The 22,475-nt window shown below is 47.3% G+C and overlaps 2 long non-coding RNA genes across 2 annotated transcripts in view; one reads left to right on the top strand and one right to left on the bottom strand.

The window, feature by feature from the left end:
• Positions 1 to 10,680, top strand: part of LOC139359770 (uncharacterized) — a 35,370-nt gene extending 24,690 nt beyond the window's left edge. The window contains exons 2-3 of the long non-coding RNA XR_011616149.1: positions 9,984 to 10,114; positions 10,218 to 10,680. This is a non-coding gene — a long non-coding RNA (uncharacterized lncRNA). The remainder of the gene's footprint in view (positions 1 to 9,983; positions 10,115 to 10,217) is intronic.
• A 9,510-nt stretch (positions 10,681 to 20,190) lies between these two features.
• Positions 20,191 to 22,475, bottom strand: part of LOC105492260 (uncharacterized) — a 65,948-nt gene continuing 63,663 nt past the window's right edge. Inside the window, exon 3 of the long non-coding RNA XR_011616148.1 lies at positions 20,191 to 20,450. This is a non-coding gene — a long non-coding RNA (uncharacterized lncRNA). The remainder of the gene's footprint in view (positions 20,451 to 22,475) is intronic.

Below are 22,475 nucleotides of genomic sequence, written 5' to 3'. Positions count from 1 at the left end.
GCTCATCAGCAGTCACTTGAGTGGATTCTGTAAAAACTTTCTGAAACTAAATCAAATGAAAGCCAACCCATAAACTGGGGGAAACAAAAGGGCTCTTTGGACTTGAAAAGGTTAGAGAAGACTGCAGGAGCTGCACATACCGTTCGATCGTGTTCGAAGCTGGGGTTTTAATTTAGTTTTCCTATTTACCCCGTTGAAGTTCCTCACTGCTCAACTGCTAATGCATTTCCCACTGAAATTTTGTAAATTATATTGGGAAACATTCTCAGCTAGAGTAGATTGTGCAAGCTCTCCTAATGGCTTCCTGCTGCTGCATCTGGCAATATGGGGCTCTTTGGGAGCAATGTGTGTGTGGACTCACGTCTTTAAGAACTCTTTCCACTTTATCCCTCTTGGCCAGAGGCTCTGCACTCTCGGTGCCTGACTGTGAGCAGATCTAGACTTTCCATCAGCCCTAAAAGCAGGATCTTGGCACTTCTTCTTTTCCAACTTGACAGGATACCCCCTCAACCTTTTCTTGTTCGTCTTTAATAAAATCACTCCCCCCCATGACTTTATGAGCTCTTCTAAAGGGTAGCCCATGCCTCTGCACCAAACCTTTCCAAGGCGCCCTGCTGCCTACAAAGTAAAATCCTGGAGGTTTGGTTTGGTTTTTAGCAAGCCATGTAAGGTTACCACAAATTTTGACCCCAGTCTATTTTCCTAACGATGTATACCATTCCTTCTCTTCATGGATAAGATACATCTCATTGCTTGCACCCCTTTCTGTTTTCATCCTAGACAAAGGCCTCATCTCTCACCTGGACAAGTGTGCAGCCTCCTACCTGGCTTCTGCACCTAATATCTGCCCCACCCCCAACCCACACACAATTCACCTTGCAAAGGAGAGTCCATGGTAAGGACCCTGGAATGCCCAAGAGGAAAGCGTGAACAGCTTTGTAGAACCCCCGATATGGTTTGGCTCTGTCCCTGCCCAAATCTCATCTTGAATTGCAGTTCCCACAATTCCCACGTGTCATGGGAGGGACCAGGAGAGAGGTAATTGAATCATGGGGGCGGGTCTTTCCTGTGTTGTTCTCATGATAGTAAATAAGTCTCATGAGATCTACTGGTTTTATAAGGGGGAGTTTCCCTACACCAGTTCTCTCTTGTCTGCTGCCCTGTAAAACACATCTTTTGCCTTCTGCCATGATTGTGAGGCCTCCCCAGTCACGTGGAACTGTGAGTCTATTAAACCTCTTTTTCCTTATAAATGACCCAGTCTCAAGTATGTCTATCAGCAGCGTGAAAATGGTCTAATACAACCTCCTTCCTGTGATTTGCCAGGCTCTTCATAACTGTTCTCTAAGTTGCTTTGCTCAAACGCACCAAGCTCATTCCTCCCACCCATCCAGGGCCTCTCATTTGCTGCTCCCTCTGCCCGGAACTCTCTTTCCTTAGGCAGCATGGGAAGATCTACCTTAATGCATTTGCTCTCTGCTCAAATGTCATCTCAAGAGGCCTCCCTGCCCACCTGACTTATGGTGTAAAAGTATGGGCAGGGCACAGTGGCTCATGTCTGTAATCCCAGCACTTTGGAAGGCCAAGGCGGGCAGATCACCTGAGGTTGGGAGTTCAAGACCAACCTGACCAACATGGAGAAACCTCCTGTCTACTAAAAATACAAAATTAGCAGGGCGTGGTGGTGCCTGCCTGTAATCCCAACTACTTGGGAGGCTGAGGCAGGAGAATCACTTGAACCCAGGTAGCGGAGGTTGCAATGAGCTGAGATGGTGCCATTGTACTCTATCCTGGGCAACAAGAATGAAATTCTGTCTCAAAAAAAAAAAAATATGTATTTATTATTGTCTCTCCCCATGTGAGAAAAAGTGCCCCTCTAGATCCATCCTTCCCTTCTCCCTGTTAGTAATAAAACCCCCAAGTTTTATCTGTGCAGATACCCACCCAGCTAAAGACTACATTTCCCAGGTTCCCTTGCAGCTAAATGTGACCGTGTGACTAAGATCAGACCAATGGGATGTGAGCAAAATTGACTTGTGTGAAGCCCTCAGGTCAAGTTCTTGAAGGATACTGCCTGCCCTACACTGTCCTATTTTCAGCTTTGGTCATGTGGTTTACAGGATGCTAGGAGCTGGCAGAGGAGGGTATAATAAACCTGAGCCCCTGGATGACTTGTGGAACAAAGTCACCTGCCCCTCAGATAGCCAACCAACGTAGGCTCTCAGTGAGAAAGAAATAAACCTGTCTTGCTAAAGCATCATTACTTATTTTCTGTGAATGCACCTGAGCTAATGTAGGAACTAAAATACACCCATGAACTACCAGCTCCAAGAGGACAGGGGCAAGGTCTGTATCATCAGCACTCAGACCAGTGACCGGGTGTCATAGACACTTAGTCTCGGTTTCTCCCGCTGTGAAATGGAAGTATGGTAGCTACTTAATTCCATCAGGAAGAGGCAAAGATGCTAATGGGTGGGGTTACTTGAGAAGGACCAATGTACTTTCTGGAGGAAGCTTCCTTCCAGCTGCCACCCATCCCACAGGCTGGGCCTCTACCCACAGAGTAATGGTGGATGGTTGTCCAGACTGCAGGGGAAAAGCCAGGCTTATCTGACCAGGAGAGGAAGGGGATTGGGCGGAATGCATTCACTTTTGTACAGTCACAGACAATCTCTCCAGGTCTGATTGCCAGAAACAATCAAGCCTGTAAACTGATAGAGGAAATACATATAATACATTTTTGGGGGGGATGGGAGAGATGGAGTCTCGCTCTGTCACCCAGGCTGGAGTGCAGTAGCGTGATCTCGGCTCACTGCAACCTCCACCTCCTGGGTTAAAGCGATTCTCCTGCCTCAGCCTCCTGAGTAGCTGGAATTACAGGAATGAGCCACCACACCCAGCTAATTTTTGTATTTTTAGCAGAGATAGGGTTTTGCCATGTTGGCCAGGCTGGTCTCAAACTTCTGACCTCAAGTGATCCGCCTACCTTGGCTTCCCAAAGTGCTGGGATTATAGGCGTGAGCTACTGTGTCCATCAGGAAATACATTCTTAGAGAGAACCCCAGGCTTTCAATGAGAGTGAGCCCCAGGACCCATGAGAGCCACATCCTGACCTCTGAGTGGTCAGCATCATCCACATCTGAGTGAAAAGGGGAATTTTACTTATTTACTCATTTGTTTATGTATTGATTTACGAGGCTCAGCTGCTCAGAGAGCAGCCAAGTGGCTTTTAAGGTTTACTCAGCCATTCATCAAGCAAATATTATGTACCTACTCTATACCCTGCACTGTGTCAGGTACTCTGAAAGGCAAGGAAAGGAGAAGGGAATGGGCTCTTATTGGAGGTACATCAGGTTCCAGATATTATGCTGCATTTGTATGTATTTTATTATTTTGTCCTCAGAGCACCCTCAGGAAGTGCATAGTATTCTTACAGATGATAAGGTGGAAGCTCAGAGAGGTTAAGCAACATATTCAAGGACACACAGCCAGGAAGAAATAGAACGGGGAAGGGTCCTGGACTAGCTGGTCCCAAAGACCATCCTCTTTTCACAGCAAGTTTCTACTCCTTCAGAATTCTTGGTCATTTGTTAATAGCAACAATAATTATTGGGCATCTGCTTAAACAGTTTTTATTGGAGTATAACATACTCCACGTATCATATCAACATCACTTATCAAGCCAGGAGCAGTGGCTCATGCCTGTAATCCCAGCACTGTGGGAGGCCAAGATGGGTGGACTGCTTGAAGTCAAGGGTTCAAGACCAGCCTGGGCAACGTGGCAAAACCCCGCCTCTACAAAAAATACAAAAGTTAGCCGGGAATAGTGGAGCATGCCTGTAGTCTCAACTACTCATGAGGATGATGTGGAGAATCATTTGAGCCCAGGAGTTTAAGGCTGCAGTGAGCTGTGATCATGCTACTGTACTCCAGCCTGGGTGACAGGGTCAGACTATCTCGAAAAAACAAAATAAAACAAAACAACACACATCATTAGGGTGCAGCTCAATGAATTTTCACAAGATGAGCACATCTATGCAACCTTTGTAACTGCTTCTTGTAATGAAACAGAAACAGATCATCAAAGCACCCACCAAGCCACACTTTCCTCTTTCCAGTTACTACTTCAACCCTTCAGAGGAACCGCTCTCCTGACTTCTAACAGCTCAGATTAGTTTTGAGCTTGGTGTCAGTGGAATCACACAGGCTGTTCTCCTCCACACTTGGCTTCTTTCACTCAGCATAAAGCTGGCGAGCTTCATCCAGGTGGCTGTGTATGGTTGCATTTCTTTCACCCTCATGACTGGATAGGATCCCATTGTGTGAATGGACCACAGGCTATTTATCTGTTAGCTGTTGACGGGCACGTAGGCAAATTCCAGTTTTGTGCTGTTACAAACGGTGCTCCTATGAGCACGAACATTCCAGCACATGTTCTTCAGTTAGGCACATGGATACATTCTTGTTGGGTGTACAATGAGGAGGGATGTGCTAAGAGTCTTGCAAGTAATCTCCCACTGACCCCATGAGCTGGGACAATTATTAGCCTAATTTTACAGATGAGAGGGTTAAGTTTAGTGATATTCCCAGATAGCAAGTAGCAGACCCCATATAATTCCAGGTCTTTGACTCCAGAGCCTGAACCCTTCATCACAACATTGTGCTACAACATGCTGTGTGTCAGTTCTTCAACTATCAGCGTACAAAGTCCCAAACAGACAAAGGAGACTGACTTTAAGAGAGGTGGCTAAGAGCACAGACAGACAGCTGGACTGCTTGGGTCTAAATCCCAGCTTCACGACTTACCAGCTCTGTGACTCTGGACAAGCTATTTTACCTTCCCGTGCCTCAGTTTCCTCGTCTGTAAAACGGGATTGTTGCGAGGATTAAATGAGTCAATGCATTTAAAATACCTAAAATAGCATGCCCAGCATGGGTGAAATACATAGTAAATATTAGCTGTTAGGACACTGTGAGGTAAGTAACATGTGGTTATGAACAAAGCAAAATTGCCCTAAAAGTAGGTTTAACATTGTGTGGTTTGCACCAGATCGTTACAGTTGGAGGGGAGCTCTGTGATCTCCAAATCCAAAGTCCCCCCTTTACAGAGGGGAACGCTGAGGCAAAGGGAGGCAAGGTTAGGAGAAGTCTTACTCCAGGCCACCCAGCCAGTTAATGGTAGGGTGGGGACTCGGATGGCTGACGGGGCTCTTTCATGACAGTGGTGCTGTGGATGAGGGAGGTCGTCAGATTTCTTCCTTTTGCCCCATTAAAAAACCTCGAAACCAACAGCAGAACTTTTCGGCTCCCATTTCACCCTCCAGCCTCTGATCTCGGTTTCTCCTTTGTCAAGAGACGCTTTCCAGGTAGGGTGACCAACTCGTTCTAGTTTCCCTTGGACATTCTAAGTTTTAATATTGAAAGTCCCACTTCAGTCCTGGGAAAACCGGGACAGTTGGTCCCACCTCCTAGCCAGCCTGCTGCCTGGCTGTTGTCCTCAGAGTTAATCATTCCTGGAGCCTGAGTGGTTTGCTTCGATGCCTCGTTGCTGCTGGAGAGCAAGAAAGCAGGCAGCCAAGTCTGGAATCGAAGCAGTTATTTTCCCAGTAACGGACATGAGCTACCCTTTCAAAGAGGAGTGAACAGAAAATGCAATAAACTTTCAGAAATATGTAGATGGACACGTGCCTGTCCCACATGGCATTCTGCAGCTTATCGCTAGTTCATGCATGTATCTCAGTGGCTGCTCACTCCACCCGATGAGACTGTTCCTATGTGTTCATGCACACATGTACACAGGCATGCACACGCACTCAAATACCTATTTTGTTAATCTATACACACATCTGGTTTATTCTTTACTTCTCCCTTCAAGCTATACACAAAGGGTACTCAGTAAATATTTGTCAAATGACTGAAAACATTTATGTTTGATGTCTGCAAGACTATGTCATGACCCACTGGAAGAGCCACAGGATGGAAGCAGAGGAATCTGGCGTTGAGTCTCAAGTCTACGGATTTTAAAGGAGCTCAGACACAGATGGAAACAGGAGCCAGTAGGAATATTTTTATAATCCACGAAAGGGGGTTAGACCATAGAGACTGGGGATCCCTTATTCTATCTAAAGGGGGCAGCCTCTACTCACTTCCAATATTTGCTGCCAAATAACAAATGTGATTTTTTTTTTTGTGGGGGAGTTGGGGGAATGGGGGTCAGTTTTGCTGATTTTTAAATGTTGGAAACAAATAAAAAGCAAAAACAAGTAAAAAATAGCATGTGCCAAATCAGACAGAACTGAGGCCTCTGTTGACTTCTCAAGCCCCTGAGCTTGCAACCTCTGACTTACAAGCTAGGGAAGCTTGGGCACATCACCATGTCTCTCCAAGCCTCAGTTTCCTCGGCTATAAAATGAGGAGGCGATTCCTTGCCCTGCTTTACTCTCTGCCAGGCAGCGAGGCCTTTGCATGAAAGCACACATAAGGTATTATCACTCATTGCCACCTGGGGTAGCCAATTACTTTTAGCATTCTCTCAGAACGGATACACTTATTGGTGCATGCACATTTTCTAAATACATTGCAAATTTGTAATGCTTCTCCCACACTGTCAGCTTATAGCAGATTTTTTTTTCGCTCCTTTTCTGCATTTCCACAGACATGTTGAGCTGATAATTTTAGGTAGTAAATTTATCAATGGCTTTGAAAGGAGCCATTTTGCTGAAGTTAAAATTCCTCTAAATTTAAAGCAAACCTACCCAGTTGATGGAATGAAGGGAAACCGGATAATTTCGGTAGAGTCCAGCCCCTGGGTCAGGTGCAGGAGGAGACAGACGCTGGCAGATATATATATATATATATATATATATATATATATATATATAATTGTTTTATTATACTTTAAGTTCTAGGGTACATGTGCACAACGTGCACGTTTGTTACATATGTATACATGTGCCATGTTGGTGTGCTTCACCCATTAACTCGTCATTTACATTAGGTATATCTCCTAATGCTATCCCTTTCACCCTCCGCCCACCCACCCCACAACAGACCCCAGTGTGTGATGTTCCCCTTCCTGTGTCCAAGTGTTCTCATTGTTCAATTCCCACCTATGAGTGAGAACGTGCGGTGTTTGGTTTTTTGTCCTTGCGATAGTTTGCTGAGAATGATGGTTTCCAGCTTCATCCATGTCCCTACAAACGACATGAACTCATCCTTTTTTATGGATGCATAGTATTCCATGGTGTCTATGTGCCAGATTTTCTTAATCTAGTCTATCATTGATGGACATTTGGGTTGGTTCCAAGTCTTTGCAATTGTGAACAGTGACACTGGCAGATATATTAGTCAAGTTTAATCAGGGAAGCAGAACCCACCAGGACATATGTGTCTGCTACATCAGTGTGACCTTACACACAAGAGAGCTGGTCAGGTGGGCTCTGTCAGGCCCTGCTCCTCATGCCTGATGCTGGGACTTGAAGTCCACAAGGCAGTAGTTGGGAAGGGAAGATGGAAGTAAAGTGGGAAGAGCAGGAGGAAGTCAGATGCACGGTGTGAGCTGGAGCCCAGGAGGACAGACTGAAACCCCTGTCAACTCCTGTTGCCTCTGATCTCAGTGTTGTGGGTGTCCTACAGGAGAGAGGACCCTTCATCAAAGTCCAAGAGGCTGGAGGAGGAACCAGGGGGAAGTGGGGCCTTGCAGGCTTAGTTGTAGCCTCACACCAACGAGGTGAATCAGCAGATACGAGGTGAGTCAGCAGATCCATGAAGGCATGTGAGAGCCACAAAAGGGGCTGCTACCTCCCCTCTGACCTCCACGTCTCCCACGAGATGCTCCTTTCTGGCCTACCCTCACCTGAAATCTATAGGGAAGGGTATTCTGGGAAATGTAGTTCAACCTGGAGAAACTGACCCCTTACAAAGCCATCACAGCAGATAAATTGGAATTCAATGACGTCAAACAAGAACAAGTTTTCTCCCAGTGATGAGGCTGGAAAGTCGACAGCTGGACACTGGATGTCTGGTTGTTCTTATGTCCAGAGGGTTGGGTTTGGGCCAACTGATCACATACAACAGGTCTCTAGACAGAGAGAGGTGAGGATCAGAGCAGAGGGGAGATGGGCCGAAGGCTTCTCTAGTAACCTTGGTTCTAGCTCCAGGCAGGGCCATGCAGGAAAAAGAGCCTTGTTGAGCAGGACAATGGTGGGAACTGGGGTGTCTTACTCCTCAGAGGCCAGAGGTGGAAATGCAAAGCGATTCACCATTTTTGAGCAACAAAAAGGGGGATGTCAGGGAGGTAGAGCTCTTCAGAGGGTGAACAGGAGGGTCCTTGGGGCGAGTGGTGATGATGTCTAAAGCTTGGTCACCACCTCAAGAATTTTGTGGCATGAGAGACAAAGACCAACTCATGGTCAGTAGATGATAGCCTATTTCAGAGAAAAGGATCACAGGGTTAGAAAAATACAACAAACAAAACAAAATAGCCTGCATATAGCATTTTATAGTAATCCCCTCCTTCTCAGAAGCCAACATAGACCACCTCACCCAGTCTCCAGCCTCCTCAGCCCCATCAGTGACCAGTGACAGCCTCAGGTTGGGCACCTGGCTGCAGGGTGGCTATCACTGATGTGCTGAGCTGGGCAGAGTCACCTCTCTCCTAGGAACTTGAATTAGGAGACACTGAGAATCAGGAGGGAATTAAGCAGAGGACCATGGGGCTTGAAGCAGAAAGGCTGGCAAATAGAAAGGGCCAGCTAGTTGTTAGAGAAAGTGGCCATCTTGGGCCCTGCCTAGGCTGGGGTGTGATGGGAGGAGCCACTCAAAAGAGAGCCAGAGGGAGGTGAGAGGGGCAGAGATTGTCTAAAAGGAGGCTCTCTCCCCAAGCCTCTGCACCCCGAAAGATATACCCATTTTAGGACTTTTCTATTTCTTTTCTTTTCTTTTCTTTTTTTTCTTTTCTTTTCTTTTCTTTTCATTTTCTTTTTGTTTTTGAGATGGCGTCTCACTCTGTCACCCAGGCTGCAGTGCAGTGGCGCGATCTCGGCTTACTGCAACCTCCACCTCCCAGGTTCAAGCGATTCCCCTGCCTCAGCCTCCCAAATAGCTGGGACTACAGGCGTATGCCACCATATCTGGCTAATTCTTTTATTTTTCGTAGAGACCGGGTTTCACCATATTGGCCAGGCTGGTCTCAAACTCCTGACCTTGTGATGTGCCCACTTCAGCCTCCCAAAATGCTGGGATTACAGGCGTGAGCCACTGTGCCCGGCTTCTTCTTCTTCTTTTTTTTTTTTTTTTGAGACGGAGTCTCGATCTTGTCACCCAGGCTGGAGTGCAGTTGTGTGATCTTGGCTTATGGCCACCTCCACCTCCCAGGTTCAAGCGATTCTCCTGCCTCAGCCTCCTGAACAGCTAGGATTACAGGCTCCTGCCACTACACCTGGCTAATTGTTTTTGTAATTTTAGTAGAGACAGGGTTTCACCATGTTGGCAAGGCTGGTCTTGAACACCTGACCTCAGGTGAGCCGCCCGCCTCGGCCTCCCAAAGTGTTGAGATTACAGGTGTAAGTCATAGCGCCTGGCCTCTTTTTTTTTTGAGACAGTGTCACTCAGTTGCCCAGGCTAGAGTGCAGTGGCACGATCATAGCTCGCTGCAGCCTCTGACTCCTTGGCTCAAGTGATCATCCCACCTCAGCCTCCTGAGTAGCTGAAACTACAGGTATGCACCACTACGCCTGGCTGATTTTTTTGTATTTTATTTTTAGAGATGGGGTCTCATTATGTTGCCCAGGCTGGTCTCAAACTCCCGGGCTCAAGGGATCCTCCAGCCTTGGCCTTCCAAAGTGCTGGGATTACAGGCGTGAGCAACTGCCCCCGGCCCTCAAGGCTTTCCTAGCCCCTATAAACTAGTTCTTATTTATAGATGCCTCCAGAGCCCTGTAGCCTTATAATAATTCCCACCCACCTCATTCCCCTTTCTTTAGCTCCATGAGGAGAATTTCTGTTACTGCAGCAAGAGCTCCTTGATGGATCAAGGCTACACTTCTACCTCACCCCATCCTCACAACGAACCTAGGAGAAAGAGGCCATCGGGATCCTTCTCTGGAAAACCTGGGTACTAGGGCCAAGGCCAGACAGGGCGTAGGGGGAGCCGGGACTCAGACCCAGGCCTCCAGGCAACAGTCTTTGCTGTTCTTCTTCATTATCTCGCCCTCTAGGGTCTGGACAGTTGAAAGACGCTGGGCAGGCAGTGTCCGTGCTTTCCCTCTTAGGGCTGAAGAGGGTCGAAGAGAGCAGAGGCCCGAGGGCTCATGGAAGATGCAGGAAGCTGCACACCCTCCCAGCTGCTTCTGGGGTGTGGTGGGGGGAGTTCACATTCAGCAGCCACATGTGTGAGCCCTGCCGGAGGCTCTGGAACAAGGTGACAATTCTGAACTGACGTGAGGAGCCTTTGGTTCTAGCTCCAGGATGCTGCCCCTCACTTTCAACAGATGGGAGCAAAGTGGGCCCTCACATCTGCTGAGGGGCTATTGAGAAAGAGTGACGTTTAAGTAAGAGAGTGCAATGTGGTCACACTGATTCTGAAAGACGCACAGAAACGAAAGGCTCCAACCCTTGGAATCTTCCTCTTGGGACTTATTTTAAGGAATAAATCCAGAGAAAGAATAAAAAATTCCGCATGCAGAAAGATGTCCAGGGTGTGTGCTGTTTTCAATCAGGCCCTGATTTCAATCAGGGCCCTCTATAAAATGAGGTCTGTGAGGTAAGGGCACCCATCACATCACTCCCTGGGGAAGCAGCATTGCTGGGCCCCACACCAGCCTCCCCACCCAGGTCCCCAGATCTCCTGCCCCAGACCCACACAGGAAGACGGCCTCGGATTCTTCAGGCTGTGAGCTTCTGCCTCCTGAGTTGCACCTGGTGCTGGGTCCGCCACGCCTTTCATGAGGCTGCTGCCTTCTCCTACCTCAGGCCCCACCTCTGCCTGGCTGACTAGTATCCAGCCCCAGCCATATTTCTGGTCTTTCAACATACCGAGTACTCCCTTTCTTCAGGGCCTTCCTACTTAGTTCTTTTTGCCTGGAACTTAGATGTCCCCTTCCAAAATACCACAGACCGGGTGGCTTGATTGATAGAAATGTATCTTCTCCCAGTGCTGGAGGCTGGAAGTGCAGGAGCAGAGTGTCAGCAGGCTTGGTTTCTGGTGAGGTCTCTGCCCTTGGCTTGCGGATGGACACCTTCTTGCTGTGTCCTCACGTGGTCTTCCTTCTGTGCGTGCGTGGCCCCCAGTATCTCCCTGTGTGTCCAAATGTTCTCTACTTAAAAACACCAGACGCATTAGATTAGGGCTCACCCTAACAGCATCATTTCAACTTCATCACCTCTTTAAAGACCCTATCTCCAAACACAGTGACATTCTGAGGTTCTGGGATTAGGGCTTCAACATATGAATATGGGGTGAGGGAGGGACAGAATTCAGCCTGTGCCACCACCCTTCAAGTCTCTCCTCCAGTGGCATTTTTCCAGGAGTGTTACCAGAGGCCTCTGCATAGGGCTGCCTGGGCAGCTCGCTGCGAGTGCTGCATGGCTGAGCCCTCTTCTGCTGGCCAAGACCCTCGCACTGCGTGGAGCTCCACCCATCCAGGGAAAGGAGAGCCTTTTTCTTTGCCAAAGGCGCCATCTGCTCATGAAGCCATGCATGGGTTCTGTCTGCCCTGGGAGAACTCCATCTCTAACTCTAGTACAGGACCCCCATGAGCACTTGAAAACACAGATTTCCCTTCTTCCCATCCTGCCACCTGCGCTCCCCCATCACCCTGTATGTTTTCTGTGATGCATGCCAATAGCTCGTCCTGGTGGTTGAGGGTTCTGCTCTGTATTTGACCATCTCAACCTCTAGAAAGAACCTGGCCCTATTCAGTGTCACATCCTCCTCTTAGTACCAAGCCTGGCATCTATGTCAATTCACCGGAGGAAGGAAAATGCCCTGCTCACCCTTCGGAGCCCTTTCTGGCAGATGCCAGACTCCCCTCTGCCCACATTTGTTCCCAGCTCTGATGAGCTCACCCCAGGAGGAAAGAGTAGTGAGTGGGAGAACCGAGGGGCTGTCCAAGGAATGGGCAATGGGAAGAGTTCACCAGAGGTCAGGCGGCTGCTGGCTGCCTGAACCCCAGCGGGTGAAAATGCTGAGTGAGATGGAAAAATGTCTCAAGCAGAGAGGAAGGAGCTGAGTGAGCCTTGGAGACGTATAAGGTGCACTTATGGGAGGAGAGGGAAAGAAAACACAACAGCCATGTGAAAGAGCCCACAGTCTGTGGGAAAATGCCACCAAAGGCAGCCCTGGCCTCAGATGGGTGGGAAATGTGCAGGGCCCGGACGACCGGGGCCAATGCCTCGGTGAGGGCCGCCCGTAATACCTGCAAGGCCGGCATGTAAATCACTCACGTGCATGGCATGTCGCAGAAGACATTAGCCTCCAAGGAAAATTCCTTCCTGACCCACTGGTTCATCTATTTCAGGGGTGTTGTTTTTGGAATAATTTCGGGCATAGAACTCACAGGAACATCATTTGGATATTTTTCTTGAGGCCTGGTGAAAAAAGGATTGGCCGGCCGGGTCGCTGCAAGCCCAGAGGTACCTTTCTGAGATTCCTTCTTCATGGCTTACAGGGCCATTGTAAATCCAGGGTAATATTTTTCCTTGCAGGTGAACATATTCATTTTTTGGGTTGTTGTTAGGTCACACAAAGTCCTAGGAAGTGGCCTATTGTTCAGGGTTGGGAGGCTAAGGCATATAAGTAATGACATCCTTATTGGAGGTTTGATGAATGAAATGCAATAATCGAGTTTCTTTTGTTCTTGCCTATGGGGTCCACAATTGTTAATCTAGAACTTGCTATATGGATTCAAACTTATTAATCATTTTAAAGCAAAATTCCACTTAATGACTGAAATAGAAAATGAGACCTTGATGAAATGAAATGTCAGTCTGGCCCCATTGTTCTCCCCAGTGGATGCCAACTGGCAGATTCTTGAACTTCCTCCCCAGAGAGGGTTTGGAGGAGCTGAGGCTGTTGAGACAGGGAAGGTGGGCGGAGCTCAGGGGTGAAGTGTCATCTTTGACTCATGCACAGGCGTGGACAAGGCCTTATGGCTCCAGGTGAGACCTCTGGTGTCTCCGCATCCATGCTAGCAGTGTCTTCCTTAGAAGGTGGGCCTCGCCCCATTTACTGCCATGGTTTGCTGTCAGGCCTAGAAAGCTGGGCTGAAAAGGGTTCAGTCTTCCTGGACAGAGGTCATCAAGAGAATTCTAGTTTCTTTTCTTTTCTTTTTTTTTTTTTTTCTTTTTTTGAGATGGAGTCTTGCTCTGTCTCCCAGGCTGGAGTGCAGTGGGGCAATTTCGGCTCATAGCAACCTCCGCCTCCCGGGTTCAAGTGATTCTACTTCAGCCTCCTGAGTAGCTGGGATTACAGGCGCCCACCACCACACCCAGCTAATTTTTGTATTTTTAGTAGAGACGGGATGTTGCCATGTTGGCTAGGCTGGTCTCAAATTTCTGACCTCAGATAATCCGCCTGCTTCAGCCTCCCAAAGTGCTGGAATTACAGGCATAAGCCACCGCACCTGGCTGGGAATTCTAGTTTCTTACATCTGTAGAGCTCTTTAGAATCTGTGAAACATTTTTACAGCTGTGTCCCAGGTAACCTCACAGCGTTCTTGGGAGGTAAGTAGGACTGGTTTCTCAGCTCCTTTGAGATAGGTGAGTAAATCGAGGAACAGGGTAGCAAAGTGACTCGGCCCTCACCAGATTGAGGACTCCAAGCCAGGTCTCTTCACCTGCGGTCTGGTGCACCTTCCCAGCCCACAGTGCACCAGGCTGGACCCATCCAGGGACTCCAGCCTCAGTCCCTGGGGAAAGGAAAATGGACCTGTCTCTCTTTACAATGGGCTTGTGAAACAGAAAGTTCTGGTCCTGATGGTCTGCAAGAAGTGGGTATGGCTCATCTGGTTTCTTGCCTGTCTCTACCACTAGAAAGTGAGAAGGTGAGTGAGAGAAGGGACATTGGTCTGTTTTGTTTACTGTGTTTCCCCAGTGCCTGAAAGAGTGCCTGGCACATATAGTATGTGCTCAATAAATATTTGATAAATGAATTAGTGGACGAACAAATGAATGAAGCAACCTATCTCAGGACTGAGGCTCCCCCACATCCAGAAACCATCTAATGGTCCTTCTCTGGATCCTCAAGACCCTTCTAGCTCTTTTCTGTCTGAGAGGTTCTATGCACAGGGACCAAGGATCCCTGCTTAGAGAGCAGAGTCGGCACCTGTCAGCATAGCCTGTCCTAGAAGGGGAACCCTCTGCTGCGGCCCCATCCCATCTCATACTTCCCAGATATTCTATTATTCAACACTTGAAACAAATCAGCACAATATTAGTTTGTCTATTTTTTGGAATCAAATCAATCAATGCAATTATTCTGCAAACATTATTGGAGCAGTACCTCTGTGGCAGGCCCTGCACTAGGCTCTGCAGGAGCTGCCGGGGACAGGCTGGGCCCTGTGTGCCAGGCCCCTTTGTGCAGGAGCTCTGAGGGCACAGAGGGAGACAGCCATGGCCACTGGCAGCCTAGTCCCTTTCCCCAGGGCTCCAGTTGTCTGTGTTGCATAACACTGTACCTTCAGTTTATTGGAGTAAAACAAAAATGACCATTTATTATTATTATCTTTCATGGCTCTGAGGTTGACTGGTGCAATTAGGTGGTTCTTGTCTGGGACCCTCATTTAATTATAGACAGGCAGTGGCTGGAGTCACCTTGAAGGCCTCTTAACTCTCACATCTGATGGTTTAAGTTGGCTGTTGGCTAGAACCCATGAGGCTCTCCTTGTGTCCTGGGCCTCCTCACAGCACGGTCAGTGGGTTTCAAGAATAAGTATTTCAAGAGAGCCAGGTGGGAGCTGTATCACCTCATGAGACTTAGGAAGTCACTTACAGTCACCACTGCCCTGCTCTGTTGGTTGAGGCAATCACAAAGACCCACTCAGGCACAAAGGGGAGGCACAGAGATTTCGCTTGATGGAGGAGTGGCAAGGCCTCACTGTTAAGAAGAATCTGCAGGATGGAACAAAGTGTGTGGCCACTTAGGCCAATCCAATCTGCCATTCCCAGAGACCCTGGGGTGGAGGAGGAAACTTTATTCCTTTATTTTCTTTCTTTCTTTCTTCCTTCCTTTCCTTCCTTCTTATCTTCATTTCTTCTCTCTTTCCTTTGCTTCTTCCCTCCTCTCTCCCCTCCTTCCCTCCTTCCTCCCTCCCTCCTCCCCTTCTTCCCTCCCTCCTTCCTTCTCTGTTTCCCTCCTCTCCCTCCCACCCTTCTTATTCCCTCCTTTCTCCCCCATCGCTCCCTCCTTCGCTCCTTCCTCCCCTCCCTCTCTCCTTCCTTCCCTCCTTCTTTCTTTTCTGCCTTTCCTCCTTTTTCCCTTCCTCCCTCCTTCCCTTCTTTCTTCTTTTTTTCCTTCCCTTTCTCCCTCCTTTCTTCCTTCCTTACTCCTTCCTTCCTTTCTTCTTTCCTTCCTTCTCTCCTTCCTGCCTCCCTCCTCACCGCCTGTCCCTGCCCATGCTAAGGCCAGGCTGGGTGGGGAAGGGCTCTTGTTCACCCAGTTTCTTGAGATAGCTGCCAGGTCCATGTGGCTGCCAGGTCAGCTCTCAAGGCAGGAAACATGGAGACCTTGTCTCCTCAGCTGTCAAATCAGAGTAAGAGGAAGAGCACAGGCCTTGCCTTCCTGTTGCGATTGTTGTCATGAGTGTAGGGGCCAGAAATGGCAAAATATTTAGAGTCTGGCAACCTGGGTGTGAATCCCAGCTCTTCCCATCCTAACTCTGTGCCTTCGGGACAAGAGCAACTCTAATACTGAGTATTTGTCAGGCCTGGGTCCCAGTGAAAGCTCTTCATGTGTATTTTCCTGCTTAAACCTTATGACAACCCAGTAGGTGGATATCATGGTACCCTTTTTGTAGATTAAGAAACAAAGGCTCAGAGAGGGTGAAACACTTATCTCAGGTAACACAGCTAAGGGGCAGAGCCAGGCCCATCTTACCTGAAGTTTGAGCTGCATTCTTCCCCCTCCCCACTGACCTACCCACGTGGATACAGGGCTTCCTCATTGAGGACTACTAGGCTTATTCACACCCACTGTCCAGGCTCATTCTGAGAGAGATGGAGGGAAGTCACACCAGAAGAGGTCACAACAAATATCAGCCAGGACAGCCCAGCTCTGTGCGGAGCAGAACCAAGGCCCCAGAGCCTTCAGAGCAGCCCATTTCCTGGTGTTCCTGCTGCTTGCCTCTCCCCTCCCCACCTTTCCCCTGCAGCCTCAGTTCCTTGGTCCTCTGGGCTTTCCAAAGCATCAGGGCTGGCAGGCTCCTCACTGCCCCCAGGGGGAGAAATGGCCTGGAAAGGGCACCAGTATGAATGGCCATACTGAGACAATCATATTTGCCAAGCCCCTGACCCCCCAAAGTCCTCGCCTTGGTCAGCTCTCAGGTCAGTGTCTTCTGCCAGTCCTTCTAACCTGGCTCCCCTCTTCTTCACCCCTTGGCCTACTCCTGACACACTGACCTTCCTCTTTGCCAATCTTCAAAGCTTTCAAGTTCTTCTCCTCTCAGGGATTTTATACTTAAACTTCTTTCTGCTCCCCCCCCACACCTCCCAGCCATCCTTCATGTGGCTCTCTCTGCTTTTATATCACCTCCTCCATGCAGCCCTCCCTGATCACCCTGCCTAAAGTAGCCACCTTTATGCCAGCTGCTTCAATCTCTTTACCTTGCTTTCCTTTCCTTCATGGCTCTTATTTTTATTCCCATCTAAAAGTGTATTTTTATTATGTTTATGTCTTTCTCCTCCGACTGGAACTCTCGGGGCAGGGATAGTGTCTATTTTGTTCACTTCTGTATGTGCAGCATCAACAACACCGCCAGAACATGGTAGGATCCCCCCAAATATTGCTGAATATATAAGTGAATAAAAGAATGAAAATCTCCCTCTAGAAACTGACTGGGGCTGCATAAAGGAGTCAAGGACCACCGCAGTCAACGGGAGGAGAGGGCTCTCCAGGAAGTCACACAGTGGGAGAGGCTGGAGCAGGTAAGGAATTGGTGGTGGGGGCGGCTCAGCAGCCCTATCTGAGGACCCCCACAGAGCTGGAAGACCACCGGAGACCTCATCTATTTCTGATGCCGGAGTCATTCCTTGGCTGTGGAAGACTCGTAGGAGTTAAGTAAGGAATTGGGAGTCACATCCCAGTTCTGCAACTTGCTAGCTTTGTGCCAGTGAGACAATGAATTAACTACTCCCAGTCTCAGTTTCTCCTTCTGTAAGATGGTGTGGAACACAAGGCAGTTTTTGTGAGGATCATACAGCAGGTGCATGTCAAACTCTTAGACTCGGTGGATGTGCCTGTCACAGAGGCCAGGCTCGTAGTCACTGCCTTGGTCCTCTGGGAACCAGGATCTGAAACTGAAAGTCTCATCTCTACCTGAGGGGATGGCATTTGCTCATCAGAATATGTTTTTCTTTCCTTTCATATTTTACAAGAGTTTGTTTGTTTCGGGGGAAAGCACAAGACCTGCCTCAGAACACCTGGGCAGGGACTCAACTCTGCTGCGTGGCCCTGGACCCATCATTTTGCCTCTCCAAGTCTTGCCTTCCTCATTGCACTGAGATGAACAACGGTGCACCATCCCCTACACACACCACATTGAATTGCATATTAGCCCTTTATACTTAAAATTCTGCTGCTTTCACTGGATCTTAATTTTATATTTATTTCCACAAAATATAAATTCACTTTTTGTAAATATTTCACGTATATGTCTATATATATTTTATAAATCATTATATCTACTTCTGGAATGTCAGATATTTACATATAGAGGGGCAGCAGGGTGTGAGGGTGAAGAGAGGGGACTATGGAATTAGAAGGTGTAAGCTCAGATCACTTCTAGACTTCTGGCATCAACAAGAGTGCCAGAACATGGCAGTTACCCCAAAGAACCCCAAAATATTGCTGAATGTGAATGAATAAATGAACAAATGAATGAAAATGAATGAATGAAGTGGCTCTACTGTTTACTAGAGGTGACCTTTGACAGTTGTGTTACCTTCTGTCTACGTCAGGTTTCATCATCTGAAAACGAGAAGGTATGAGGACCTACCTTGTAGATTTGTTTTGAAGAGTAACTGACAAAAACCACATGAAGTTGTGAATTGGGCTTCATATCAGCATTATTTGTAAAATCCAAAAGGCGGACACAGCCCTAATGTCCATTAATGAACAAAATGTGGAATATACGCACAACAGAATATTCTTCAGCATTCAAAAAGAAGGAAATTCTGACGCGTATTATAACATGGATAAATTTTGAAGACATTACACTAAATTAAATACACCAGTCATGAAAGGACAGGGATTGTAGTATTCCACTTATATGAGGTCTCTAGAGAAGTCAAATTCATAGAGACAGAAAGGAGGATGGGAGTAGCCAGGGGCTAGGAGGAAGGGGAATGGGAAGCTGTTGTTTAAAAGGTAAGGAGTTTCAGTTTTCAAGGTGAAAAAAGTTCTTCGGATGGATGATGGTGATGGTTGCACAACAGTACTAATGCACTTAATGCCACCTAACTGTACACTTAAAAGAGTTAAAATGGTAACTTTTATGCTATGTATATATATGCACATAAAAACATACAAATAAAATATAAAACCTATATAACATACTCACTTACTGTGGTGCCTGGCATAATAAATGCTAGATTTAAAACTAAATAAATGAAATAAGATACCCTTTGCAAGAATGAGTGATGTCAAAGAGTTTTATAACCTGTAACGTGCCATCAAAATACATCATGTTCCCACCATGCTTTACCTGCAAGGTGAATTCTAGTGGCAGTGGACTGCACCCAATGCGACAGCCAGTCGCTTCTGGAAAGACTTCCTTTCCCACCATTTCCCTGCACATCAGCTTCTTGGCCTCTCTGCTGATGGGCAGTGGATGCCCCTAGAAACCGATGCAGACAGGTGTTTGGGCATCTCACCGTTGATGGGAAACCAGAAGCAAATCACTCTCTAATTTGTTGGCCGATGAGTCCAGATCTTCATGATTCATGACTTGTTGGATGTTGTGTTTCAAAGCAAAGCTCAGCAGTGTGTGGTTTTGGTAGTGTGGGAGAGAGGGCTTGTCTGAGTGTGGGGAACGTGGGGAACGCAGCCCACCACCCAGCCCTCGGAAGACTCGCCAGTGTTACTGCTGATCCCAGTGCTGAAGGCAGGTTTGCATTTCAAATGTCCCGTGTCCACTCAGGAGGAAAAGTGGTCTGGGCTCTCTGGCCAACTTAAGGGAGATCAGAAGCTCTCTTATTTTTAGAAGATTCTACCCCTACTTGCCTCAAAAGAATGCTGCCACATCCACACTGGCACAGGGCTACTCAGGCTCAGGGAGTGTCCCCGGGGTTCAATAACTTTCTTCTTTTCCTCTTAGGCACAGCCCAGGTCCAGGAGGCAGGAGACCTGGGTCTTGCCCTGCCACCTGCCATCAGCATCCCAGGAAACTTGCAGAGACACATCTAACTTCCCTGCACCTCAATCTCTGGTGCTGGAAAACTGGGACTCACTGTTCAGATGCGAGGTGGGTTGAGGAAAGGAGAAGGTGCTGGTGATGAAGAGGGCCTTGGAATGAGAGTCGGGGTCACACTGGCTACAACTTCTCCCGTTCTCTGCTTGAAGCTCCTTTATGATTGGAGAGGCTGGCAAGTGAGGGAGGCAAGACCATCAGCTCTGGAGTCCGACGGCCCAGGTTTCAGATCCCAGTTCTACAACTTACTGACCTGTTTCAGTTTCCCCATCTGCAAAAGAGATTAAAAAACAAAACAAAACAAAACAAAAAACAACCATGCCTACCTTGTGTCATTACCATGAGGATTAGCTAGGTTGATTATTGTTAAGCAATCAGCACAGTTCCTGGCACATAGTAAACCACAGGCAAGCGCTTGGTCTCCTTGTCCCTGTTGCATTTGACAGAGGACTTGCCTTAGTAGCGAGCTCTCTCTCCCCTGATCTGTGTGGCTCTGGGATGTGGCCTAATAGAAACAGATCTAAAGGGCTGGTGAGGATTGGGTGGAAAAGAGATTGTGAAACAATGATCAACACAGAAACTGCCCTGGAGATTTTCTAAAAGGTTCTCGCATTCCTTTAATTAACTTCCATGAGGGAAAGACAGAAATCAAATGAATAAGTCAGGAGAGAATGCTGACATTTAGGGAAAGAAATGAGCTTTGATGTCAAACAATCTTCAGTTCAGATGGACTCTCGCTGTGTGGCTTTAGGAAAGTTGTTTAACCTCTCTGAATCTCAGTTTCTGTATCCAAAAAGTGTGCATAGTAATCCTTTCCATTCAGGGCTCCTGTGAGAATTAAAAGAGATGACGTAAGTCAATATCTAGCTCAGCCCTGCTGTCTTAAACACACCTACAAAATTTTGCAGCTCTTCCTATCAAGAGGTGGAGTTTATTTTCCCGTTGCTGAATTTGGGTTGACCTTGTGAGTGGCATTGATCAGAAGAATGCAGTGGAGGTGACCTTAAGGGACAATGCAGCTTTCACCGGGGCCGTCCTGAAGCACTGCCCAGAGACCTCAGATCAGGAAACTGGTCTAGCCTTCTGGAAGACAAGAGGCCCCAGGGAGGAGCATCAGGGTATCCAGTCAAGTGTCCCAGCACAGCTGCTAGACATGTGCCTGAGGTCATCTTGGGACCTTCCGGCTGAGACAAGCAGAAAATCACACAGCCAGTTTACAAAATTGTAAAGCAATTCTGGTTGATTGAAGTCGTCCAGTTTTGTGGGGAGGTTGTGTTATACAGCAAAGGCTACTTGAAACAGCCCTCAGTATAGACTGGTTGAATTGAATAACCGTAGAGGTGAAAAATCCCTCGAAAAACACAGCACATGCTTTTAAGCACAAGCTGCTATTATTATTCATACAGACTAGTTATAATAAGAATACAATAAGAGGTAACAATGTAACAATCATGGGTGTCTGATGACTTCTTATTTCCTGTCCCCTGGGAGAAGACCACAGTCCGCTGGAACAGGTTTTGACAGGCTCAAATAAGCAGCAAACTTCTTTGCACACAAACATTTTAAATCTCTCCGTCTCTTCCTGTCTGTAATAGCTCTGCATCGCCTCACTGGGCCACCTGGGATGGTGCCACAACTCCTATTAATATTGCCATACGTGGCAGCATTGCACTCGAGTCCCACGCTCTCAGCTGCCTGTGTGTGGCACAGAGCCTATTTTTAGTGTTTTACATCTGTAATTATGTATGTTTCACTGCCTCTCAAATGCATATTTGCTCTGGGGAGAGGTAGTGCTTATGTAATCTCAGCTATTTTTGATAGGACAAAATGTGTTATACCAACCTGCTAAGTCTCATTCAACCAGAGCAAACAGTCCAACAGTCTCTTCCTCACTCAAACTCCCATGTAAGCAGGGGTGATATTTGAGACATTTTGAGTACTGGTGAAACATTGTCACTGACAAATCAGAATAGAACCAACCATTACATCACATCGGTGTTTATAGCTCTGTTTTTAAGGGCCAATTCAGACTACAAATCTATTCATGATTTTTACAAATTAACATTCCCTGCAAGGAAACCAATCAACTGGGAAGGGGAGCTCAGTGTGATCCTGGTGTAATCCGGATGACATCAGCCTTGCTGACTGCCTGGATCAGTTTCCCAAGGTGTCATGTCCTTGGCCAAGAAGTTTTTCCAATGCAGTTTTCTAGCTTGGAAGGAAGAAGAACTGGCAAAGTCAAGACCAACTTGGTGGGCCTCAGTGATGGAAATCTGGGGCCCAGGCCTAGCAGATGAAGCAGGTAACCTGGGGAGGTCCCCACTGTGGACATGCTGCAGAGATCCAGACAGGGAGATGGGTGAGGGTCAAAGCAGCTGAGCAGCTGACAGTGGGAAGCAAGCAGATAAGGGCAGGACCCCAGGCCTGCAGAAACCAGGAGATCATAAGATGCCCCAGGAAAGGGGATTCTGCCTAGGGGAAACACACAGTCTTTTACTCATTCACTTACTCATTCAGTGGATATTGACGGACGTGTCTACTGGGAGCCAGAAACTGCCCTAGTTGCCAGGGAAACAGATAAAAACTTCTAGCTTACTTACAAGATATCTGTTTTTCTCTATGTATTAAAATGTTTAAATAGAAAACTTAGAAAATACAGAAAAGAATAAAGAAGAAACCCCATCTTCTGGATTGTCATCTCTTGAAGACCATCCTTGTTAAGGTCTGGTTCATCTCCTTATTTGTACATGGTATATGCTTTTTAACCTCAGAATTGGAATTGTATCATATAAACTATTTTTCACTCAGTATTATATTTCCAGAAGCTTCTTACACCTCTAATAGTTTTTGTGA

Source organism: Macaca nemestrina, chromosome 18, assembly GCF_043159975.1.
Source record: "Macaca nemestrina isolate mMacNem1 chromosome 18, mMacNem.hap1, whole genome shotgun sequence".
In the NCBI taxonomy this organism is placed as follows: Eukaryota; Metazoa; Chordata; class Mammalia; order Primates; family Cercopithecidae; genus Macaca; species Macaca nemestrina.
This window is presented reverse-complemented; position numbering and strand designations above follow the sequence as displayed.